The sequence below is a fragment of the Anastrepha obliqua genome, chromosome 5 (assembly GCF_027943255.1).
Source record: "Anastrepha obliqua isolate idAnaObli1 chromosome 5, idAnaObli1_1.0, whole genome shotgun sequence".
NCBI classification, from domain to species: domain Eukaryota; kingdom Metazoa; phylum Arthropoda; class Insecta; order Diptera; family Tephritidae; genus Anastrepha; species Anastrepha obliqua.
Window position 1 is genome coordinate 101343892 of NC_072896.1, and position 12028 is coordinate 101355919.

Consider the following 12028-nt stretch of genomic DNA (forward strand, 5'->3'; position numbering starts at 1 on the left):
TTCAACACGAGGACCCTTCAAAATCAATGACGACACTTGGGAATGAGCTTAATATTACTGAGGGTTTTATTCGTCGAGTTATCAATGAAAATCTCCAGTATAAATACTACGTTGTGCGCAGAAGGCAGTTTTTGTCCGATCAAACATAAGAACAGCGAGTTATTACATCAAAACACCTTCTAAACAAAATTAAACACCTTGAAGCGCCTGAGATGTTATGGTCTTTTTCCGACGAAAGAAATTTTGACCAAGACCAAAGGGCAGCCCCAGAATTGACAGATGGATATGTTACAATCCTACAGAGGTTCCTGTTGACATGCTCACGAGACTGCGAGACTACACACGTCAGCGTCGTGCAGGAGCCTACTAAGAGCAAAACCTGTCGGTTCCCACCCACATGAGTCCGAAAGCCAAGAGGCAGTCATCACATTCCTCTTTTCCTTTCTTTATCTTTAGTCTTATTTTCTCCCCTCTTTTTCCCCTGGACTTTAGTAAGGTCTCATCCTACACCTGCTGAGACCCAACCAGGCTGGGGGCCCAGCCCGTGAAATAGGCCAGTCGCAAATAAAATACCTGGCGTCCTTCTGCATTATCCAGCTTTACTTGCACACAGAAGTGTCTGAAGAGCCAGGATGTCTTAGAAAGCAGGAAGGTATTGCCTTTAACTCAGCTTCCACCAGTGCTCAATCTCTGAGCTGTGGCTCTTTCAAAGCTTTGATAGGACCTGGTATTGGCACTCATGAGCAGTGAAAAGGGTTAGACTCGACTATTTCTGCTCGTAGGCTTAACAGACCGACTACGGGTTCAGCTGTGATAGCAGACACCGGGAAGGCAAGTTTTGTTAGACACAGGCCTCCTTTTAAGCTGGCCTACATAAAGAAGCGGTCAGCTGATTGCATTCTGCATCGATTTGCAGCTGTAGACTAGGATTCATCATTCGAGAAGTTTGAGGCCTCGTTGACTTGGGCATAGTCTATCGATTTTGATGGGCCTTGAACCTGTTGTCCGTCCCAGGCAATCAACGGGGGCCAGCGCCTAAATGGCAGAGATCCTCCGAGGAGCAACATTCGGCTAAAAGGTATAAGCTATTACACATACTCCAGGGATATCATATAATTCAGTGGTTAAAGGTGGCGGCAAGATCTTAGCTGTCATGGATACGGCGAAGGAAGAATGTGGCGTTCTTAAAAATCAGTAGAGGTGGATTGAGTTTGCTTTGGTCAACGTACTCTTCAACGTTCTGGAGTGTTCTTCTCAGTCCTGTCGTGGCGCGGGTCCGCCAAACTTTACAAGGTGGCTGTAGGGAAGGTTGGTGAGGTTTATGCTGGCACAAAACTTGAAGCTGTGTACTTTGAAAACATCTCGTCTTAGTCAAGAGCTTTTGGGTCGGTTCCCGGCAAGCCGGCCGATTAATCATCTATCTTGCGGATGTCTAAGATCTCCAACTACTGTGGTATCACAATGGATCGGAAACGCCTTAGTGAGTTGGTGTAGAGGCCAACTGCCACTTCTCCATGCAAAAGAATTTTCCAGCACACTTCTTAACTCCAGGATTTTCATTGAATTCTAACGCATATATCGAGGTTCTGGAAACAGTAGTGAAACCTTGGCTTGATGGTGTATGCGGTGACAGCCTAAACATCTTTCAGAAGGACTCTGCTGATTCACAAAAAGCGATGGCGAAATAAGACTGGATGGCTAAAAATTACCATGACCACACAACACCGAATTTGTGGCCGCCTAACTCCCCAGACCTTCGATTACCTGGACTACAACGTATGGGGCGTAATTGAGCGAGAAACCAATAGGCATCTTCTTCACACAATTTTTTATCTAAAGGCTGCAATTAACGCCGCTATGGTCAATACGAATGAGGAGCATTGGATGCTGGATTCACTTGTGTGCTCAACGAAAAAATCGTGTATGTATTAAATTATATTAAAAAAATGTATTTAATACAGCTTTTAAATTTTATTTTTTATAAACGTACCGACCTTTATATCATCAGTAGGCAGCTAACAGACAATGACCAATTGAGCGTGGTGATTGAAATTTTATCGTTTTTAGGCAGCTCTCTGCTTGTCCGTGCGCGTCAATTTCAACACCCACATGTACGGGTGACGTCGCGAAACCGCGAACCAATATCCCGACCACCTCATCAACCGCCAATTGTGCGAGTATGTATATGTATATATGTATTTGCTTGTATGCGTGGACGAGTGAGTATCACCATCCGCATCAACGTAACCACGAAAAACAACAACAATAAGTATTTTTACTTCACCAAAAACAGAATGCAAACGATGAAGCGGAATTTTAAAACGACATCGGAGTAAAATGAAACAGTGGTTGACTATGTTGCCGCTATTGCAGTGCCGCGAACAAATGACGCGCTCTGTGTGGTTTGAAATATTCACGCTCGCTGAATCACCTACACGCATACAGACATATTACTGTACATATATAATATATTGTACATACTCGCAGTAATTTTAACGCGCTTTGAGGGCAATGCGGTTGGTTATGTAGGTTCGTACCCTGTAAACAAAGGATCAGTCACTCAACAGATTAATGTGGAACTAATTTATTTTGCATCCATTTCAAGCTGGTTTTAACTGGTTTGCTCTAAATACAAGTTTATTTGGAAAAAAGAAATGAAATTATTTTTTCTTTAGCTAAGCAGCCTTTGAAGTCGTAGACATTTGCCCCATTCTATTCGTTTGGACTATTTATGGTAATCCTACTATGCAACTCTCAAGAATTACTGAAAATAGACTCAGCTATTAATGAGAAAAATAACAAAATATATAAAAAAGGGATTTTCCCCAAAAAATACAGAAAAAATTGTTTCCGATAAATGTTGAAAATAAAAGTATAGCTTTGTTTCGGAAAGTAAGTTTTATCCTAAAACTTTAAAGCAAAATTATAAAAATGTAAAAAGAGCCGAATATATTTCGCTTTCAAAACTGCATACCAAAGTTTTAAAAGCTGCCTACCAAAGAATGAATAAATCTCAAAATTACTATAAAGGGTGGTTAAATTTGAAGGGCCGATGTTGAATGTGAACCACACCTAAACTTCAAACTTCTTCTCCATATCATTTGCCATTTTTCAATTTCAGACTAATTCAATTTGAACCATGGAAAGACACACAATCGAGCAAGGCGTTGAAGTTATTCAGGCTTTTTATGAAAACGGGCGTTCAAATCAAAATGCATATCGCGCACTTCGTGATTTTTTCGGTCAATTTAATCGTCCAAATGTGCGTACAATCGGAATAATTGTGCAAAAGTTTGAGTAAACCGAGTCTGTAGGAGATGTGAAAACACCAGTGTATGCTCGTACAGCTCGTACTGCAGAAAATATTGCTGCTGTTCGCGATAGTGTGGTTGAAGAGCCGTCCACCTCAACTCGTCGTCGTGCTCAACACTTGCACCTCTTACGTTCGTCGTCGATGAACATTATGCATAAAGACTTGCATTTACACGCCTACAAGGTGCAATTGACTCAAGAACTAAAGCCTCTTGACCATTTCAAGCGTCGTCCAGGGTCAGAACGTTGGCACGAAATGGTAAAAGTGAAAAGAAGAAAATTATCTTCAGTGTTGAGGCACATTTTCACCTCAGTGAATTCGTCAATAAGCAGAATTGCTGCATTTGGGCGAATGATAATCCAAGTGTTATTGCCGAAAAACCAATGCACTCACAAAGAGTGACTGTTTGGTGTGGTTTATGGGCCGGCGGCATCATTGGGCCGTATTTTTTCCAAAATGCTGTTACCGTGAATAGTGTTCGCTATCGTGAGATGATAACGAACTTTTTATGGCCCGAATTGGAAGATATGGATGTGGCCGATATGTGGTTTCAACAGGACGGTGCCACTTGTCACACAGTTAACGAAACAATGACTCTTTTGCGCGAAAAATTTGATGGCTGAATAATCTCACGTCGCGGCGATTGGCCGCCAAGATCATGTGATTTGACACCGTTGGACTTCTTTCTTTGAAATTATTTGAAAGAAAAGGTGTGCGTCGATAAGCCAGCAACAATTCAAGAGCTAAAGGATGAGATAATTCGCCACATTAGCGGCATAGAACCTCAATTATGCCTCAGCGTCATCGAAAATTTGGACCATAGGATGTAGGTGTGCCGCCGAGATCGCGGCGGCCATTGGCCGATATTTTGTTCCATACGTCATTGAACTATACCAATATTATCATAATGAGGAGAAATGATAATAATGTTAATAAAAAAATGTATTTTATTGAAAGTCAACACCGGCCCTTGAAACTTAAACACCATTTATTACACAGTTTGCTAGAAGATTGCCTCATTCTGTAGAACTTTGTTACTTTTAGTTACCGATCACCCATTGTTACACTTTGCATTCGCTTTGCACCGGCTTAAAACAACCCATAAATTCTTGCTCTACAACTAGTCCTTTTACGAAGCTGCTCTAAATTTCACTGCAGAATAAAGTGCCTGCATATGCGTTGAAATTTATCTACCTAAAAATATGTACACACTCTTGCCTATTTACGCTGGCATTTATTTATTCTAGCGACAACTTCATATGGCTTGTTCAGGCGTCACTTATTTATGCCAAACTTTGCAGCATTCAGTGGCAGGCAGCAGTAGTTTCACAGCTTGTTGCTCCTGCTTTACTGTCAATGGAATACACGAAAACACAGACTTTTACATATGCTCGTACATATTTGTATTTATTTACACATTTGCTAGAAGTGCACTGCCTCGCTGGAGCCACGTTTGTTATTATAAATTTTGTGGTTGAATTAATTTCGCGTGCCAAGTCAAAATGATCGAATAGATACTGAAAATAGAATACAACATAAATTCTAAAAAATCCATGTTTACAACTTTAGATAAAATTTTAAATGTGAATATAAATGTATAAGCAATATAAATGAATTATCATTTTAAATGGATTTTCGTTTACGTAGTCAGTCGCGTATATTTTTCATCAAATACTTGAATACATACACGGCAATATTCGCAAAATAGACCAGTCATGAAGATCACAGAAATGTGTGTCACACGTCAAAAAAAAATCACCGCAAAAATATAAAACGAAGAAACTGTTGTGATATTAAAGAATCAAGCGCAATGTTGGCTTTTCTCCAAGGCATTTGGGGACTCGAATACTCTGAAAATATTAATCATTTATTTATATCGATTTATACAGAAATTAACAACAACAGTAGCAATAAAGTCAGGTGTCAAACAGGGATGCTTATTGTCTCCCATGAAGCAATAATTAAAGGTGATGTAAGTAGCCTAATTTTCACCCTGTGTTAGCCATCTTGAAGCTACTTAATAAATCCGTGTTGTTCTCTTGGAAAAGCTACTTTTTATATTAGAGCAAATTCTAAAGTAAAAGTACTCAAAAGCGTAGAAATTAAAAGTTTTTCTGAAAAAGTTAGCAGGCAATACTGTTTTGCCTATTCCATTTTGCTTAGACTTTCGCATCTTTCAATTCTATTGAAAGTTCTGTGAAAATCATTGTGAAAATTACATTGCATTAATTGCATTTGAAGTTTTGGGACCTTTGATAAATAGCTGCCACATAGCCACATTTAGGTACGTCTTTCGTTGCAGATTATCAATCTGATTTTTTTTAATAACTGCTTAAAATTTATATACACAGATGTGATTAGAGCCCGTTGCTGCCACCAGTTTTAAAATAACAGGCATTTATCCACGTAGGCATGATTTCTGTGACAAAAAATAACACTGACACTTAGCATCTTTTGACCACAGAAACATACGAGGGTTGCTATTAATATTTCTGGTCTACAAAGTTTTTAGCAGTTTGACATTTCAAAAAAAAAAAATTGCTTTATCGGCTTAATATATTTAGTAATCATTTAAGTAAATTATAAGAAAAAAAAATGGCAAAGAATAAGAAAATAAACGGAAAAAAAAATTTCTTGAAGGGCTTTATTTTTAATAGCTTAAGATTTTTCGTAAAATAACATTTTAAGGAAATTAATAAAATTGAGATTTTTAGAATACTTTGTTTATATTTAAAGTATTATACAATAAAGGAAAACACTCAAAACACTACATTTTTCTTAACAATTTTCGGGGAAGATTTTATCAAAAATGCCTGTGTTTTCTTTACTATTAATTTTTGGATTGAATCTTTTAACACACGAAATATGGCAAAACCTAGCTGTGTTTTGTGCCGCAAAACGTGGACAAACGAGAAAGTTAAGTTTGTTCATGTTCCCAAAGACGAAGTGAAAAGAAAAAATTGGGTAAAATCATGCAGTACTTCGTTGAAGTTACAACGTTTACATTTACATTTACGTTTACAAGTGGCACATATAGATTCCAATCCGATACATGGTCAAAATACATATATATATGACACAAATCCATGGGAATGGTTAAGTTAAAAATATAAATAATTAAGTATCACTTATAAAATAACATAAAATTATTATATGGCTTACAACGACCTTTTCCAATTTTTTACTACATTTTCAGAAAGGGGATAAACTTATGCCCTTTTTTCCCTTGCTTCCAAATTGCATCAATGGATTAAGTAGCATCCGAAATCAGTTGTCAAACTTTACTTAACCTTGTATAATTGAATCATGATTGTGTCCAATATTCCATATTTGCTCTTTACAAAAATTACTTACATAGAGCAGAAAAATATTCGACTTTTATTATTATTTTTCATATCTTCGTTCACTCACTTCTGGAGCATAAGGCCTCGTCCAGACTCTTCCATCGTACACTGTTCTGGGCTGTTTTTGTGCCGCCTAATGTGACGCCGGCGTCTACTAGTTCGCGCAACATCGACCTTCTAAAAGCAATCTCGACTGTGACATCGGCTGCCTTGCGGGCTCCAATCCAGTGCCATTCTTGTGATGCTATCTGTTGGTTCTTTAAGCGTGGGACCCATGCGTCACCTATACGATGGTTAAGAGAAGGGGTAACAGGGAACAACCTTACCTGCGTTGGTGATGAATGGGTCGCCATGTTGCCATTGTCAAGCACTTCCAGTTCGAAGTTCTCGTAAAAAGCTCTAATGAGGCGGATAATCTTAGCGGGAACTCCATTTTTACTCAGCGCCAGCCATATTGATTATCATTTGATTGTGTCGAATGCCTTCTTAAAGTCGACGAACAACATGTAAAGCGGGGAGCGAGACTCAACTGATTGTTCTTCGAAGAGTGTTGTCTTTGGTCAACACAGCTTTGGTGAGGGCGAAATCCAGCTTGTTCGTCCCTTAAGGAGCGTTCAATACATTGGGGTTAGCGTTGTATGATCGTGGTTATTCCTCGTCAGTTGCCACAGTTACGCAAATCGCCTTTCTTGGGCAGCTTCACGCTGATGCCTTTTGTCCAGGAAGGAGGCAGCTTTTTATTGTCTCAGCCGGCGGTGATGTGGCGATGCAGAATTTAATATATGCGGATGATATCATTTTGTTAGCGAATCACCAAGGAAAACTAGAAGAGATCAGAATAGCTGCAGCAAAAGTTGTATTAATGCATCGTGAACTTGTCTTTTAAAAAAGCAAGAAATTTCGATAGAAGTTAAACAACATAACTTTTTCTCCTAATATTATATGTATATATAATTGCCGCGTACCCCCTTTTTGGGTGTTTGGCCGAGCTCGTCCCCCTATTTGTGGTGTGCGTCTTGCTGCTGTTCCACAAATGGAGAGACCTACAGTCTTAAGCCGACTCCGAACGGCAGATATTTTTTTATGAGGAGCTTTTTCATGGCAGAAATACACTCGGAGGTTTGCAATTGCCTGCCGAGGGGCAACCGCTATTAAAAAAAACTCTTTTATTTTGGTCTTTCACCGAGATTCGAAGTAAGGTAGGGAGGTAGGTAGGTAGGTATAGTGGCTGTCGGTTGACACACCTAGGCCGTTTCACGTTAAACTATCGTCAGTAAACCGACTTTACAGACAACCTCTTTTTTTTGTATAAAAATATGGTTCATACTACAACCATATAACGCAAAGATTCCAAAACCATACAACGCAAAGATTCCAACTTTGTATAAAATTTTTCAATATTGGTTTTTTTTTATTCCATCAAAACTTTCAACTTATTAACCAGTGTTTTTAGAATTTTTCTCTATATGCAATTTTATAGCCCATGCAATTTTAGTATAAAAAAGTGCAAGTTTCGTGTGATTACGCTGATTTTAAGCAATTTTTTTAAACGTTGCTCTTGGCTTTTTCTTCCATATAAAACAGAACCAAGCACGTAATTTGCTTAGTACTTAGTTGTTCTAAGTGGTAGGAATCCAAGGTTAATTATGCTAAATTTGCTTCATTTTCGAGTTCCTTCCTCATTCTGATTTTATATTACTACTATCTCTGAAGCCTAGTAAAGAGTGTGATTACAGGTATTTACATAACCATTTTGTAAGCGTCACACTATGTTCGGAATTTTAATCATTTCCATGGCGCAAATCTGAAATTTCAATAAATAGATTATTCGTTGACGGTCGCAGAAAGATGGCATGAAGAAAATCAGGCAATAGTCAAATATTTATGATTATTTAGTGACCACATGCAAGTGTAAAGTATACCTATGGGTTTATAGAGGAATTCAATTAATTTTGATACAAATATACGTAACTATTAAATTCTACGCAAATTTCTCACATATCACGGAAAGTGAGCTCAAGGCGCGTGCAATTAACAGCGAGCAACGAATTTTGGTAGCATTCTTTACAAATTCTTTTAATACCAGAAAATTTGACGCAATATTTGACGATGACATTTTCTATGTAAATACGCGCGTGTATGCTATGCACCTAGTACAGGGTGAGTCATCGGCTAGTATAAAGAAAATAAGCTTTATTGGAAAAAATATTGCAGAGCATAACTTCATTGAAATGCAATAGATGAGCTACACACCCTGTTAATCGTATTATCGAACACATTTCCAAATTTAGCATTTGGTTCAATAATAACATAAATAATATAGCCTTTAAGAACCATTTTGGCACAACAAAAGCAGTAATATTTAATGGAATCCCACAAAAGAGACTACAAAATGAGATCAAACTACAGGTAGGTGGAAAACCAGTGATCCGCTGCCTTAACTAGAATAGCTGCGGTTCGAATAATGAATAATTTTTAGGTTCTTTTTTGTTTTTTGTACACACTAGTTAAACTTCAGCAGAATGAAGGATACGGATATCGAATAAATTGTGATATTTCTTTTTGTCAAATTTTCAATCTTCAGAGTCCAAATAAAGTGTGGTTAAAATTTAAGGGCCGATGGTAAATGTGAACCACACCTAAACGTCAAGTTCTTTTCTGTATTTCATTTGACATTTTTCAATTTCAGATTAATTCAATTTGAACCATTGAAAGATACACAATCGAGTAACGCATCAAAGTTATTCAGGCTTATTATGAAAACGGGCACTTCGTGATTTCAGTGATGAGGCACATTTGCACCTCAATTATGCCTCAGCGTCATCAAAAATTTGAACCATTGGATCAAGATACGTAATTGAGCCATACCAATATTATCATAAGAAAGAGAAATGACAATAATTTGCTAAAAAAATTGTATTTTATTCAAAATCAACACCGGCCCTTGAAACTTAACCACCCTTTACTTCTTACTGTTTTTAGCAAAATTTGATTACTTTCTCAATATGATTTAATATTTCCCATTTGCAGCTAAATATTTATGTAATTATAACTCCCTTAATAATCTTTGTGCTACATGCCTCCGAAACTGCCAAAAAAAAAAAATCGGAAAATTAAAAATATTATTAAAAAAAAATTAAAAACTTAGTATGAAGAAATTTTGTGTTTTCCTTCATCTACCCGTATATGATACCTTTATAATATATAAAAAAAATAGGTTTTTGATTTGACAGGATGACCTAAATTTAGAAAAATTAAAAAAAATTAACATTAACAAACAAATTTGCATAAAAAATTTGTTTAACTAATGACATAGAAAATTTGTAATGATGCTCTTTCTCTATTTGATGTAGTTAGTTTATATTTACATAAAAAAATGTTTGCATTTGGAAGATATTTCTTTAACAACGAAAAAAAGGGTTGCGCATAACCCAAAAATGAGCTTTAAGGCTAACTAACCAAGGCAGTTCACGTTAACAAAAGTATTGGAATGCCCAAAAAGACTAAGTAAATATATTTTGTCATATTTAAATTCACATTTTATTCTTGTTTTCGTTACATATTAATCGAAAATTAAGTCATACGATGGTTTTATTTAAAGAAATCAGCCATCTTTATTTGTATCTTCTATTTTTCTAAAACTTGAAGCTGAGCTTTCTCCCTTAACCGTCTTAGCACACTCATATCATTTTGATCGACGTCTTCATAACCAGCCCATATTAACGCCTTGTTGAACATTTCAACTGCTTCAGTCGGCTTAATTTTCTCCAGTTGCTCTGATACGCTGTCATCATCGGATTCGTCCTCTTGTCATCTGCATTGCCCTGCTTCTATCTTCGTTCCATTCATGAATGGCTGGTAACGTGAATTCAATCTGGAATTTTTAATAAAAAAAAAAAATACGTGTCTATCGGTTAGACGCGATAGAAGTGAAACCTTCCGTAAAACAAACTGAGAGAGAATGAGACGAAAGCAGCATTAGGAGCGGGATAATTATAGGTTCATTATAATATTGCTATAAAGTTCATATTTTATTTTCTTCATTTTATTATTATTCATCCTCAATGTTTTCAATTTCAACAAATGATACGAGTGGCTTATGATAGATAAAATATGATACAAATGCTTTGGTTTCGATGTTGTCAAAAAAAAAATACCCAAACGGACCGAAGAAACAGACTTACAAGTTTCTTCCATTTTCGTCTACTTGTATTCATATAAAAATTTATGTCTCTTCCCACCAAAGCTAAATGTATTTGTATATTTCTTCTTGTATTTATTCAAGGCCGAAATCCCGGCGGTACTGCAATACCGGGCCAACCCGTGGCAGAGGTGGAGAAAGCCCCTAAAGCACTCCGCCCATTTCCAAAAATTAGTTTAACACTTTGATCTTAGCCATAAGGCCGAGAAGCGATAACCATACACAACCAACAAACTACCTTGTCATTACATTTTCTAATAAACCTTTTGAGAATTACACGCTCACAAAAATTAATGTACGAAATATTTATACCGATTCACTTAAACTGACTTTCAGTATCTAAACCAAAAAACTGTTTTCAATAAATAATCAGAAATGTCCTACAATGCAAATTTCAAAAAAAAAAAAAACAAATTCCATTTTCGTCTACATGTATTCATATAAAAATTTATGGCTCTTCCCACCAAAGCTAAATGTATTAGTATATTTCTTCTTGTATTTATTCAAGGCCGAAATCCCGGCGGTACTGCAATACCGGGTCAACCCGTGGCAGAGGTGGAGCAAGCCCTTAAAACACTCCGCCCATTTCCAAAAATCAGTTTAACATTTGTTGTCCTCCGACGGAGGATCTATCAGATGTTAAGCTGATACGAACAGATACCACACTACCTACTTCAATAGATTTTCTAATAAACCTTTTGAGAATTACACGCTCACAAAAATTATTTATATCAACATATAATATAACGCTTCGTAACTAAATAACTTTTAGGCCAGCGATGACAGCATGGCGCGGTAGCCGATCGACTAGCAATGTGAGCTTCCGATCCAAAATCCTTGGTTCGAATCACAAAAAAAAATAAAAGTTATTTTTATTTAGTTCGTCGCTACGTTTATATCAACATATATATTAATATAACGCTTCGTAGCCAAGAGGGTCGCTTTTTCGTTTCACTTTTCCTCAAATCACTCCCAACGATTCTAAAGAAGTTTTCACTTCAAAAAGTTTTTTCAATAACCCACATACATATCTTTGAGCATATCTGCGAACAAGAACGAACCTTAGGATTTAAACTACTAAGGAGATCGACGGTGTTGCTTATCAAGGTGCGAAGTTCAGCTTCCCGTTTTGCTTTTAAAACCGCCAACGAAGCATTATCTTCGGGATCA

The 12028-nt window shown here is 37.0% G+C and overlaps 2 pseudogenes; both read right to left on the reverse strand.

The window, feature by feature from the left end:
* Positions 1 to 10933: 10933 nt before the first annotated feature.
* On the reverse strand, positions 10934 to 11072 carry LOC129249555 (U2 spliceosomal RNA; annotated as a pseudogene).
* A 285-nt stretch (positions 11073 to 11357) lies between these two features.
* LOC129249667 (U2 spliceosomal RNA) lies at positions 11358 to 11543 on the reverse strand (annotated as a pseudogene).
* Between the last annotated feature and the right edge of the window lie 485 nt (positions 11544 to 12028).